This window comes from Pseudopipra pipra, chromosome Z (genome assembly GCF_036250125.1).
Source record: "Pseudopipra pipra isolate bDixPip1 chromosome Z, bDixPip1.hap1, whole genome shotgun sequence".
NCBI classification, from domain to species: domain Eukaryota; kingdom Metazoa; phylum Chordata; class Aves; order Passeriformes; family Pipridae; genus Pseudopipra; species Pseudopipra pipra.
This window is the reverse complement of record NC_087581.1, coordinates 48,498,954-48,511,649: the sequence shown is the minus strand read 5'-3', so window position 1 is coordinate 48,511,649 and position 12,696 is coordinate 48,498,954. Positions and strand designations below refer to the sequence as shown.

The following is a 12,696-nucleotide window of genomic DNA, read 5'->3' as shown; positions in this document are numbered from 1 at the left end:
AATAAGGTAAAGGGAAATAAGTATCTGCAGCAAAAATAGAGTAAATTGTGCTCAAAGCAAAGAGTTCAATGCCTGGAATCAATTTAGCTGCCTAAAATACTTAATCAAGATATAGGATACTGACCTTTATGATTTAATATTTATTACAGTTGCTTGCCAGTAACAATATTATTGTGTTATGGAAGTATAAGCAAGAGGCCAGCAGGACTCAAAAAGTTTTTGCACACATTGAAACAATACTTTCTCACCTATCCATAAATGGGGGCAATGATTGTCTGCATGGCTCAGGCATGGATAATGAAAAATTTCAAGATATGTTTGCTAAAATGCAAGAGCTCAGGATATTAATTTAAGTTTATTCCTGCATACAAGGAAACTCAGGTACTTTATCATAAGATTGCAACCACAGACCAAACATATCCTTTTATAAAATTTTCATGTCAAAGGTCTAAAATTAGTTGCTTTAGCATGTAACTAATTTCCAAATGCTTCAAGTCCTTTCTGAATTGCGACCTAATGGAGAAGTGTGTAGACTTAAGGAAAGGATTTGCAAGCTAAAGAAAATCCTACAGTTTTATTTCCCACAAAAAGCTATAATAAGTGATTTTTTTAAATGAAAAATGCAATATTCAGAATACTTTGTTTTCAATCAGAAAGTCGTTAAAGTAAAAGTAGCTAATCTTGCAAGATGAGAAATAATTTTTCAACTCATTGAAATCTGTCTTACAGGAAGTCTAGTACTTTTCAGGATCTGGTGTTTTCTTTGTTTATTTTTGTGCCCTTCACACTAGGAGGCTACAACAGAAGTAAAAAAATAAAGTTTAAAAGTTATTTTATTTTTCTATATTAGAAAATGTCACATTTAAAGAAAAGGACGCTGTAAGTCTAGTTTCAGCTTTCAGAAGGAGGCAAAAATTAAACATCACATTTTAATGTATTCATTTTTATTGCCTTTATGAAGCAATACAAAAACAGCACTCAAAATAATGAAAGCAATATAAGCAAATTGAGGAAATTTCAGTAGAATTATATAGGGAGCCATAAAACACGGTAGATTGCCCTATGTTAACCATAATGAAAAACAGAAGATTTGACAGATTCTACTCAAATTAATGACTTTGATACAAAGGTATCAAAGGTACAAAAGGCTGACATTTTAATAAATTTTCTATAATTTTGAAGGAAAGACTTTCAAAATTCAGAAAGGAAACTTTAAAGTATATCCTTTTAGTAGGCCTCAAGTTCGATCTCTTTCCTAACTTCTTCTCAGAGAGTTGATGATATAACCCTTCCATGCTTTTCTCTCTTTTTTCCCCCAGGTACTTTGATTCCTTTTATTACTACCTGTAAACCAGATGTTCTACACTTAGAAAAAGGACTGGATTTGTAAGGCCCTAATATCCTCATAATACATCTTAATATATCAGAAAATATTCTAACTCAGGGAACATTCACATGCTAAGGACTATTTTGAGCTCCTCTAAATTCTTGTCCATCCTTCCCCTTTGCAAAGATTGCTTTGAGAATCTAAATTAATCTTCACCAATTAAAGAATTTGCATAAGAGCAGCTAGCATGGGAAACACTCCTAGAGGAGGATGCAGCCCCCTGAGGGTAAGAGACTGTAAAACTGCACCTTTCTGTGTGCACACCACCTTCTGTATGCCACAAAGAACAAAAGGGGGGGGGCAGGCCTTTAGCATGCTCCTCCCTCGGCAACAGATGTGTACATCAGAGTGCCGTCTCACAAAAGCACCACAGAATGTCTTTGCTCAGGGTAAGGTCTGAAATTCTTAGGCCAGGCCTCTGCAATCACAGTGTTCTTTTCCATGAGCCAGATCAATTATATAAGGGAAGTCTGGCACAAAATTAGGTGAGTGCTTGGTATGACAAAGAGCTCAACAAAGAAATGCTGGCAGGACTCTGCAAATCAGCTGGAGCCAGTAAGTCAACATTTTTGTTCAAAGAGCTTAATATTTCCTGCCATCAAAGAATGAAAGCATCTTTGTGACACATTAATCACTAATTGCCTATATCCCCCCCAAAAAAGGCAAATTTTCACCTTCTGAAGGAAAAGGACTGGGCAGCCAAGACAAACAAAAAATCCACTGATGTACTTTAATTTGAGAAATATTAATAGGCTTTAAAAGAATGTTGTATCTTCCATTTTGTGCGAATAAGTAAAATGCTTTATCTTGGTACACATCTAGCCTTCGTAGAAATACTAAAACACTCATCACAGACCCAACTACCCAGATTTATTTTCACAAAGAAGTTGCTAGATCTACCTACAAAACAAGGTATTACTTTAATCTGAAGGTGGCAAAATTATGCCTTATCATATATATATTTATATTTTGAAGAAGTGTTAAGACAGTCCCTCTTACCAAAGTAATGTTTCATTACAATGCCGTTTTTAATGCTTAAAAACAATACAGATTTGGGTCCTAATTCTTCCACCTGACCTATGCAGATGAGTCTCTTGGGAAGGTCTCCCACACAAACCTGTTCAGCCAGAGATGCTGAGCAGTGTTTCCATCTGCGGTGGGTATGGAACACAGCTCATCGTAAGACATGCCCAAGCTTCAGCTTGCTATTTTATGTTATGAATTCCACTGAAAACACCACCTCATTCAAGTGCACTGGAGCTCCACAAGCTTCCAAACGCAAACGTGTTCCTTACCGGGAACTGCTTGTGCCACTCTCAGTACAGGATCGGAGCCTGCGGATCCTGGATCCTTGGATCCCTCACTCCGGCTCCCCGCTGCCTTGGGTCGCTCCCGCCCCGCTCCCGCCCCGCACAGAGGGGTCTGCACAGCCCTCCCATCATTTCGCCGACCGCAGCCGGAGGGGCACGACCGCTCCTCCGGGAGCGACGGCACAGGGAACCAGCTGGTCCCGCCCGAGGGCAGAGAGACACGGCACGGCGAGGTTTGTTCCCTGCCCGCCGGGCTTGCACCGCTCGGACCTCCCAGGCGGACCCCGAGACCCTTTCCCTGGGGACCCCGAGACTTTCCTCTGCCCACCCCGACCCCTCTCCCTGCCGCTCCCGACGCCTCTCTCCGCTGCCCCCGCGCCCCTCAACGCGCGGTGCGGGCACAGCGCCCCCCAGCGGCCCTGCCGAGCCCTGCGCGCGGCCGACGTGAGCGGCGCCGCGTTCCCCGCGCGGGCGGGGCGGGGCGGGGCGCGGGCGCGGGGCGGTCCTGGGGCGGGGCAGGAAGGGGGGTCGCGGACACGGCGCCCGCTGTCCGTGCCCGTGTCGCTGCCGTCGCCGCGGGGGCAGGTCGGCTGGGACTCGGCGGCGTGGCGCGGCTTCCTCCCGTGAGTTCCACCTGCGCCGCGTTCACGCGGGGGCTGCGGGAGGAGAAGGAGGGGGTACTTTGAGTTGCAGCGATCCGCCCGGGCCCCGCGGCGGTGCCGCTGCCGGTGTCGCCCCGGCCCGGGCACACGTGCGGCTCCACCCGCGCCGCCCGAGGCGCGGCTGCTCCCGCGGGAGCCCCTGAGAGGATTCCTGGGCACCGCCGGGGCCGCGGCCGTGCGGCTGCCGGGACCGGCGCTGCCCCGGCGAGCTGGGAGGCTGCGGCGGCGCTGCGGGCGGGGGAGCCCCGGCCCGCCCGGCCTGGCCTCGGGTGCGGCGGAGCGCGGCACCCGAGGGCACCCCCGCTCCTCCCGCCGGGCTTTGTGTCCCGAGCGAGGGACGGACGTTCCCGAGACGCCGGAGCTCGGCGCGCTCCGCTCCCTCCCGCCCAAGTTTCCCGCCGTGCCTTCCCGGGGCGGGTGCCCGCTCGGGGGTCCGGCTGGAAGGGCATCCCGGCGGTGGGGAGATGGCTGAAGGCGGGGCACGCAGAGCCCCTCCGGACTTTGGCGCTGTCCCGCTTGCGCTGTCATTCCTTCACCTCCGGGTCTCCGGCCATGGGAAGCGGTCAAGTGTTGGCATTCTGTTAGTTTCGACTTCAGCTGCTCCGAGTTGCGGTGGTGTGGTTCCCAACAGTCCCTGGGAGTGGCTTTTTTTGTTTGTCTATTTATTTTTCAAGCCTTCGCTCCTCATTCTTTTCCTTAAAAACTCATTTATTAGATCTGATGCATTAGTTTCAAAATATATACATTTTGTGTATCCTTCTCTTATAAATTTGATTTGCACACCTTTTTGACCGTACCAGATAAGTATCTGCTTTCGTGAGCGCGGCTGTGCTGTGGGAATTGGTGCGTGAAGGGGTGCGTCCCAAAGCCCCTTTGGAGCGGTGAAGCCACGGTCGGTTCTGGGACTGACTCGAGGAACACAAACACGGGGGTGCGGCACTGACACGTGGGTGGCTTTTACCATAGACTGTTTTCAGGCTGCCTGCTGTAGGCTTGCAGATGAGTGTTCTTACCGTTCGGAGTAGAAAAAAAAAAAAAAAAGAGGAATCAGTGGCATTAATCAGAATTTTTAAGCTACTTATTAGAGTGTTTGGTGTGGAAATGGAAGTCTTCTTACAAGATGACAGGCATTTTTAGTATCTCAAGTCTCTTGATATATCACTTGATATTAATAAGGCCTTTTGTTTCCTTTTTTATTTGGGGTACTCCTCCTCTGTCTTTACAGGTGTTCCCACATTAAAAACATCAGTAATGTAATCTAACTTCCAGAAAATCACAGTTCAATCTCAAAATTTTAACTGAACCTAATTTTTAAAATTACTTACGTATTAGACTCCTGATTATATTTCTGGTTTTTTGCTGAAGATCTGAAATCCCTAGTGTGTCTTGTACTGTAGATCTGAAATCAGGAGCTAGTTTTTAGGAATAACTTTACTGGAAGACTAATGTATGTTTGTCGACTAGTGCATGCAGAAAAAATGGAAAGGGGGTTCAATTTAATCCTTACGTACTTAGCTAGTTTGTTTGATACAGTGATCCCCACCACTGCTACAGATGAAAATGGCAGATGTAGGAGGTAAGAGCCAGCAAGTAGCCAAAAGCAGATGCAGAACAGACAGCCTTTCCCTTGCAAATGGAGGCAGAGGCCTGCACAGGTATGTGTGTAGGCAAGCTCCAAGTAATCTCAGAGATCTGATCCAAAATCCAAACCCACCATTTGATTGCTTTATCTGCTTCCTTGTCAAATGAGAGAACTTCAGGGCTGCAGAGTGTCAAATAAACCAAGATACGATTGAATCTGTTGTTGTGGAAGTTATTTCCCTGCATGTGGCTGATACCACAAAATGTTCAGTTAGAGAGGATGTTTCTTCTTGATTCCTTACATGGGAATACAAGGGAACTGTGGTGGAAAATGCATGCATATTGAAAACAAATTTATTCTTAGCATATTGCTTCCATTTTACATGTCATGGTTCAAAGGGAGCGAAGAGGTTGGGATTTGTTCTGAAGTTCTCATTTTACAGATTGACAAAAGTATCCATGTTACATAGTCCAAAACAATGGTGTGTACAACGAAATGAAGATTATTTAAAGGAATTTTATAACTTGCCAGGTTTCCATTTAGTGCTTAATTAGGTCTGCTATTGCTTGTCATATTCGAGATGAATAAATCTGCTGGGATGCTCATATTATCCAAACTCACAGCTATTAGTACAAAGATTTGAAAAGTATCACAAACGAAGCCAAACAAGTTAGTTTATACTTTAAAACAATTTATAACGGTTAGGATTAAATACTTCATGGAGTAGGTTATACCATGTCTGCCATATTCTGTGTGGTACCGGTCAGGTATACCATATTAGTTATCTTGTGTTTTGAGAACAATATCTGGTGCTAGCTGATGTGAGCAAACTGTTGCCAGAATGGTTTACCAACCTGGTCTAGAATGACAGTCTGTATAGTGAACGTATTGTGAATAATTTTTAAAAAGATCTCTACTTAAGGCATCGCAGCTCAGTCTAATGTTAAAGTGGCAGAAAGAAACATTGGATGTTCTCTAACTAGTGACCCCAGTTCTGTTTTCATCATGCTACATGATCGATCTTTGGATCCATCAAATAAATAGAGTATGTTTTTTCAAGACACAACTAAGTATTTTCTGACTTCATAAAACTAGTTTGGAAGGAGATGGAACCATTGAGACGTGCAATATTTGTAGGTTAGTGCATGGTAGCTTGCTTTCATCTCTGCTTGATAATACTCTTTTTTTGTCCTTTTTTCCTCTCCCTTTTTCTCCTTTTCTCCCTTCTCTCTTTTTAATCTCTCTCCTCCCATTCTTTTTTCTCTTTTTCCCTTTCTACTTTTCTCTCTTTTCTTCCCCCTCTTTTTCACCTCTCCTCCCCACTTTTTCCCCTTCCTCCCTCTTTGTCTCCCCCTCTCCTTTTTTTTTCCTCCTTTGTAAGGCCGTCAGAACATATAAAACTGAAATGCGTAGGTTTGCTGAAAGACAGGGAGGATTTACAACATACTCCTTAATGAATAACCCCCTTCATTTCTCTCTGATAAGTGAAGGACTCTTTTTAATGTCCTGTCAATCTTACCTGTACTCAAATTCAGTTTCTTCCAATTGGCCAAGACAAGGAGGACAGGGTATTATTTATATACTGCTCAAGGGTGTTGAATCAACTAAAACCATTTTGAAATAATGATTCAACATGTTCCTGCAGAAAGATGAAAAAGCTTTTCTTGAAAAATATTTTGATTCAATATATCCTAATTTCTATAGGTTACTTTATAATTTATGTCTAAAAATATTTCAATGAGATTTTGTAAATTTGCTATTAAAAGTATGTGGGAATGAAAGTGTGGAGGGCTTTGTATGTTAAGATTATGTTAAAATTCTGGAAGCATAAAATAAAATCAAGTAACATTTTGAGGTATAATTTGGGACCATGTGAGCAAAGAACAAGTACTGACAAAAGCAGTGTAGTATGAATGGGAAGCAAAGTTCACGGTTAGTGCTGTTTTTTGAAACTTACTGTTTTTCAGGTATACATCTAAAATATTTGGGTTTATTATTGTTGAGAGACATAAGTTGCATAGAGACTCTTTCTTTGTGAGAATGTGAATGGAATTTAACAGTAGCCTCTAAAAGGATACATGTAGATTGTGTGTGAAGAGATGCCAAAAGAAAGCAAGTATTTCTGATTTATTTAGTAGGCTGAGGTCAGGCAGCGTGTTTCTAAGGAAGACGCCAGTCATTAGTTGAAGAACTCTGTTGTAACAGCACTTCAAGCCCTGTGAGCACTTAACCATGCTTTTTACATCAAGGGATTTTCTTGCTTTCCCTCTGCCCTTCAACATATTGTTGTTATTGAAAATACTCAGTGAAACCAACCGTTTTATGCATTTTGCTGAAACTGAAAGGCAATAAACGATAACCTAGGCTGTTCCTGCTGCAGTGGTGAAGTTTTTAAGTTCTGTGCAACAGATGTCACTTGGCAAATGCTCTGGTTTAAGATACCAGGGTTCTGCAACAGCCAAACAGGATGTGTAACCAGATGAAATGAAGGGGTTTAAAATGCAGCTTCTCTCAATGAATCATTGAATAGATGGAAACATGACTTCTGTTTTGAACAAAATAATTTTCATTAACTTGTGTTTGTAATCTCTAGATTTCTTTCATCCTTTCATACTCATGCTTTTGCATCCTGGATTTATGAGGACCAGAACAGATGGATCTCATCAGTCTGATTACTTGCAGTGACAAGGGGAGAAAGCGTTGCTGGCTATCCAGTTCTCACCATGTCTTTTGGGTTATTCTTGACTGGTAATGATGTTTCATGATCTTTGCTGCATTTATCTTCCATTTTGACAAAGAATGCTGAAGGTGATGTTGAATCATATCATGTTTGCTGATTCATGTGTGTGGTACAGTCTCATACTCCACCACTGCCTGGCAGTTCCATTCTGTTACCAATATTCTTTCTTGGATTTTATGACTCCAGGTGATCTCCTTAGTACTGTTCTTGTGTTTTAATCCGTGCTGTTGTACATCCATGGTCCTGGTGTACTGATACAATATTTACTGTATAAATCTCTGCAGAAGAAGGATATCTCAAAAATTTGTCTGTTGTAAAATCATCTATCTCTCTGTCATAGTCCCCAGTGTGTAGGGTTAATCAAGGCTTACATTAGTTAACAAAAAAAGAAGTTTGCTTCTTACACTAGCATTAGATGTTGCAAGTGGCCTACTTGTTTTCAGAATCTCCTGTCTTTGTACTTGTACAAAAAAGAGATTATTAGTCTTCCATACTTGGGAACAAAAAGAGATGATGAGGAAATGTTTACACAGAACTTAAGGTCTGGGAAACCTTTCTTTTTGTTTGGGGTTTTTTTATTATTGTTTTTTTAGGAACAGGGCTAGATTAACCTTAGAGGACCACTATAAAACTACAGAAGATTTGTTTTGCTTTTGTCCCTTCCACTCACATGTACATATTTTTTTATTATCTGTACATTTGCTTTCTGTTTGCAGGCCTGTAAGTAATGTCCTTCAGTCCATATGATAAAGTCATTACTCATCTTAAAAATTATGATCCACAACATAAACCTTCTGACTTGTTTCAAAAATGGCAGTCTAATTTCCAACCTAAATTATTCACAGCCTTCATAGACTCATTTTTTCTTGTTTAGTATCAGTCAGTAGCTTAATTCATGGTTCTTTTCCTGTATATACTTCTATTGATTTGAAGAGAACAGTCATGTTTAATTTTTAGACTTATGTTGTTGGGCTGAACAGTCCAGGTTATCTTTCTTTCATTACATACTGGGAAAATTAGGAGTTTGTTGGGTTCACCTTGGAGAAGAGAAGGCTGAGTGCAACTCCATTGCAGACTACAGCTTCCTCAAGGAAGGCAGTGGAGGGGATGGTGCTGATCTCCTCTCTCTGGGAACCAGTGATAGGACATGGGGAAGGGGAAGGAAGCTGCATCAGGGAAAGTTTGGATATGCAAATACTAAGGCTATATTTATGAAACACAGTTAATGAAATTATCACTTAACTCTTTTTTCAATGCTATTTGCAGTAGTCTTTGTTTAACCATTCATACTGAGGTTTGGGGTTTTTTTTCACATCTTCTAATCCAGTTTCCTCATGTTTAATAATCTCCCATGTTATAGTATGGATGAAAAAATACTGAATTCTCCCCACCCCTGACCACCTTTATTGCATTCTCTTCTGTCTGTTTCATCAAGGAAAGATGGTATAATTTGCCAAGATAATGTAAGTAAATTCGTATTTCATTTATTCTACCACTCTGTTTTTCATTTCTCTGTATTTCTCATTATTCTTTGCTTCTTTGTCTTTGATTCAGTTTTATTAAACCACCTCCAGTGAAACAAATTAATTAATGCACCGGAACATAGATGTTAAGTAGCAGTAGGGCCAAGGTACATTTCTAAACTACAGGATGATGGTCAGCCTTGTACACTTAGAAGGCTGATGCTTCCCACAGTAAGTTTCTGAGGTCTACAGCCTATAACATTGACAAGTTATTAAATATTGGTGGTGAAGGCTTCCATATCAAGGTTGAGATGTTGCTTTGCTGTGAAGAGAATAAGAGGACTGCAAGTTGAGATTAGAAAAGAGCGTAAGGAGAAGTAGATGAACTGGTGTGGAGAGGAGTGGAATTGAAGGTAGTCTGCTGAAGCAAGCAAGTAATGTGGTGTCTGTGGATGCTGTTGGGACCATGACCTGGTAGGGATGTGCAACCAGGAGAGGGAGAAATTCTGTGAACTCTTGGGGATGGGCTCACAAGGAGGAAAACTGGAATAGGAAAAGGGCTTATATGAACCACTGACTAAAAAAACTGAAATGAAAGACTCTAACACTGAAGATCAGGCTAATGTGAAGTGATGTAAAAGAGAGAAGGAGACAGGAAAGACAAGAGTGAAATGGGTCAAACAACTAACCTGTGTTGCAGTAAATTTCTTACTTCTGGTGTCTTCAACGGATGTTTAAAGGATTACATTAAAAATTATTGAGAATAGTTGCATGCTTTGTTCTACGAGGTTCATTGACGTGCATTCATAATCCAACATAGTTGTGCTTACCTTCTTTATCCTCATCTTTTCAGGAAGCCATAGCTTTTTCTTTTACAAGCAGATACAGAATCATTTATGATTCTTCCCTGTACCCCTTCCCACTTGAGTTAACTCTGTGTGAAACTGCACCTTTACACCTGTTAATGTACTGAAAGTGGTTATAGTCTGTTTTATCAATAACAACAACAGTGTTTATTGCTTGGGGACTCTTCTGGAGTGGCAGTGATTATTTTGCTTTAAAAGTCAGCTTAATAGAGTTCTCCCTGAACCTCATTCATCTGCCCTAAAGCAGGAGTGAAGAAAGAAACTTGAAAACTGATCAAGTCAGCCTTGCCTGCTTAGAGCAGTCCATTAAAGAGGAGGTGAAAAAAAAGCTATTGTTCATTTTAAATCTTTGCTATATTGCAGACTTCTATGCTATATTCTTTAGTTTTCCATGGATTATTTGTATTCAGAGTGGTTAAATTCAGTTGATTTAATTCCTTTTGCAAGCATGTTTTACCCTGACCTCAAATTAAGGAGCCAGATTTTATGGTACTAAGAATCCCAATCTCATTATGGAAGAGATTAAGGATTTATGGTGGATTTTAAAGCATGCTTTTTATCCTGACTTAAAATACTTTTTGCTTTCTGCTTGTTTACTGAAGTTTTTATTGAAGCAGTGTTAATGTATTTTGATCACAATTTTGAGTACATTAATTTAGAGTAGTCCTTTCAGAAGAACTTTCTGTGGTACCTAATTTGGGAGAACCTAGCTATTCTTATAAAAGCTATTCCTATATAACAAAGCTTTTGTTACATGTGACACTTATGAGATTTTAATTACTGCAAATCTATTTTCCATCTAGTCATCTCCCAGCCCATACCAGTGCATGGGATTGCCCCTTCCAGATGCAGAACTTTGTGCTTCTCTTGGCTGAACTGTTGAGGTCCCTCTGGATGGCAGAATGACCTTCTGGTGTATTGGACACTCCTACTTTGGTGTCATCTGCAAACTTGCTGAGAATGGACTCTGCCCTGCCATCCAGATCATTGATGAAGGTGTTGATCAGGACTGGAGCCAGTATGGACTCCTGGGATACACCTTTAGTGTCTGGCCTCCAGTTGAAGTTGTACCACTGATCAGTACAGCCCTTTGAGCCTGGAAGGTCAGCCAGTCCACCTAACTGTTTTTCTAGACTGTATTTCATCAGTTTATCTGTGAGAATGTTATGAGTGACTGTGTAAAATGCACATGTTGGGTGATGAAGTCTATTTAGTTAAAATAATCATTCTCAAAACTGGTGTGTTAAATGGCTCTTGTGGAGATTCATAGGGAAGGAGAAAGCTTAGTTTATCTGTTGGTTCAGAGTCTACCTGCTGCAATGTGGTAAAGGTCCAACTCTTGAAATGGCTTGAGGCTCTTTTTGCTGACAGCTTTGCAGGCCTGAAAATGTCTTTCTTTATGATGTGATCTCAAAAGCTAAAGTGGGCTTAAGTTATTATTTAATAACACGAAGTAAGATGTAGTGATTTATGTGAAATTACCTTATAATTCCCATGAGAAATTGCCCTTATAATTTACTCAGACAGGACAATTATCCTTCATATCTTCCCTAGGTCACAAGTTTCACAGCTTGGTAGTGGCAGTGAGTTATTGTGGTCTTTCTTTTGTGGAATGGAATGGATCTTCATAACTGTCATGCCAAAGATATTTTAACATTGTAGTTTGCATGAAAGAAAGAGAGTTACTCTTACTGATGAGAGCAATCTGTATTTCTCTGTAAGATGTCAGTAGCACATAGCAAGGGCAAGATAAAGCAATCCCTGCAAGGGTCATTAAAGCATGGTGATCTTCTCCCACGCACTTGTTTTCAAGACTCCTTTTCCTGTCATCCTTGGATGTTGACTAGCACTAAATGTGGCCTTTTAGTTCTCACCTGAGTGTCCATTGTGCCCAGAAGTGCGCGGGGCAAGTGTGACTTGGAGCATCACTGTCATCTGCAGGTCACTGCGGGTTAGTGTTCCTGGGAGAGTGCCCTCATATGCTTTCTGCTGAATGGATGGAAAACATAACTTTTTACAAAATATATGTTGCAGAACATATTAAGGAGTGTTGGCTGTGTCATGAAATCAAGAATGTAGTTTCCGGCACCTGGGCTGGTATCTTGGCAGGGATCACTGTAAACAGGATTGTCCTTCCAGTACCAGAGTACACACCTCTCTTCAGTTTCAGTCAGGAACCTGATGCATGTTGCTGTATGGTGGTAGCCTAACAATAGTTTGTAAGTGCTGTAACCTTGGACTCACACCCTGCTATTCAGATTTACTATGCTCATGCCAGAACCGTTGGCCAATTCCACCAAAGGACAAGTGGGTAGAAGAATTCACAATTGTTTTTTGGTAAGGCATTAGTACGCTCTACTAAACTGGCTCCACAAGGTTGATGGGGATATATGATAAACTCATGTTAAACTCATATATGATAAACTGGTTTTCACCAGCCCACAACTGGACCGTTTCTCCTGGAAATGACAACCATTATTTGATTTAACACAAGTGTGAATACCTAACCATTGGCTTAAAAAGTGAAGGCCTTTCTTAGTGACCTTCTGGTTGGAAGTGGAAATAGGCAATACAGTCAGGTAGTTGTACATGTATCAGCCATCACCAGTATTTATTGCAAACCCTGGCCCTTTGGAAGAGGTCCAGTGTAATGTCTGTCAAGTGTGGCCTGTGACCACTCAGTGCT

At 41.6% G+C, this 12,696-nt stretch overlaps 1 protein-coding gene across 3 annotated transcripts in view; it reads left to right on the top strand.

Moving 5' to 3' along the window:
* The first annotated feature begins 3,211 nt into the window (after positions 1-3,211).
* The window catches only part of PAM (peptidylglycine alpha-amidating monooxygenase), a 123,372-nt gene continuing 113,887 nt past the window's right edge, over positions 3,212-12,696 (top strand). For all 3 annotated transcript variants that reach the window (XM_064641772.1, XM_064641769.1, XM_064641765.1), the window contains exon 1: positions 3,212-3,320. The gene's annotated coding sequence lies outside the window, so the exon portion shown is untranslated. The remainder of the gene's footprint in view (positions 3,321-12,696) is intronic.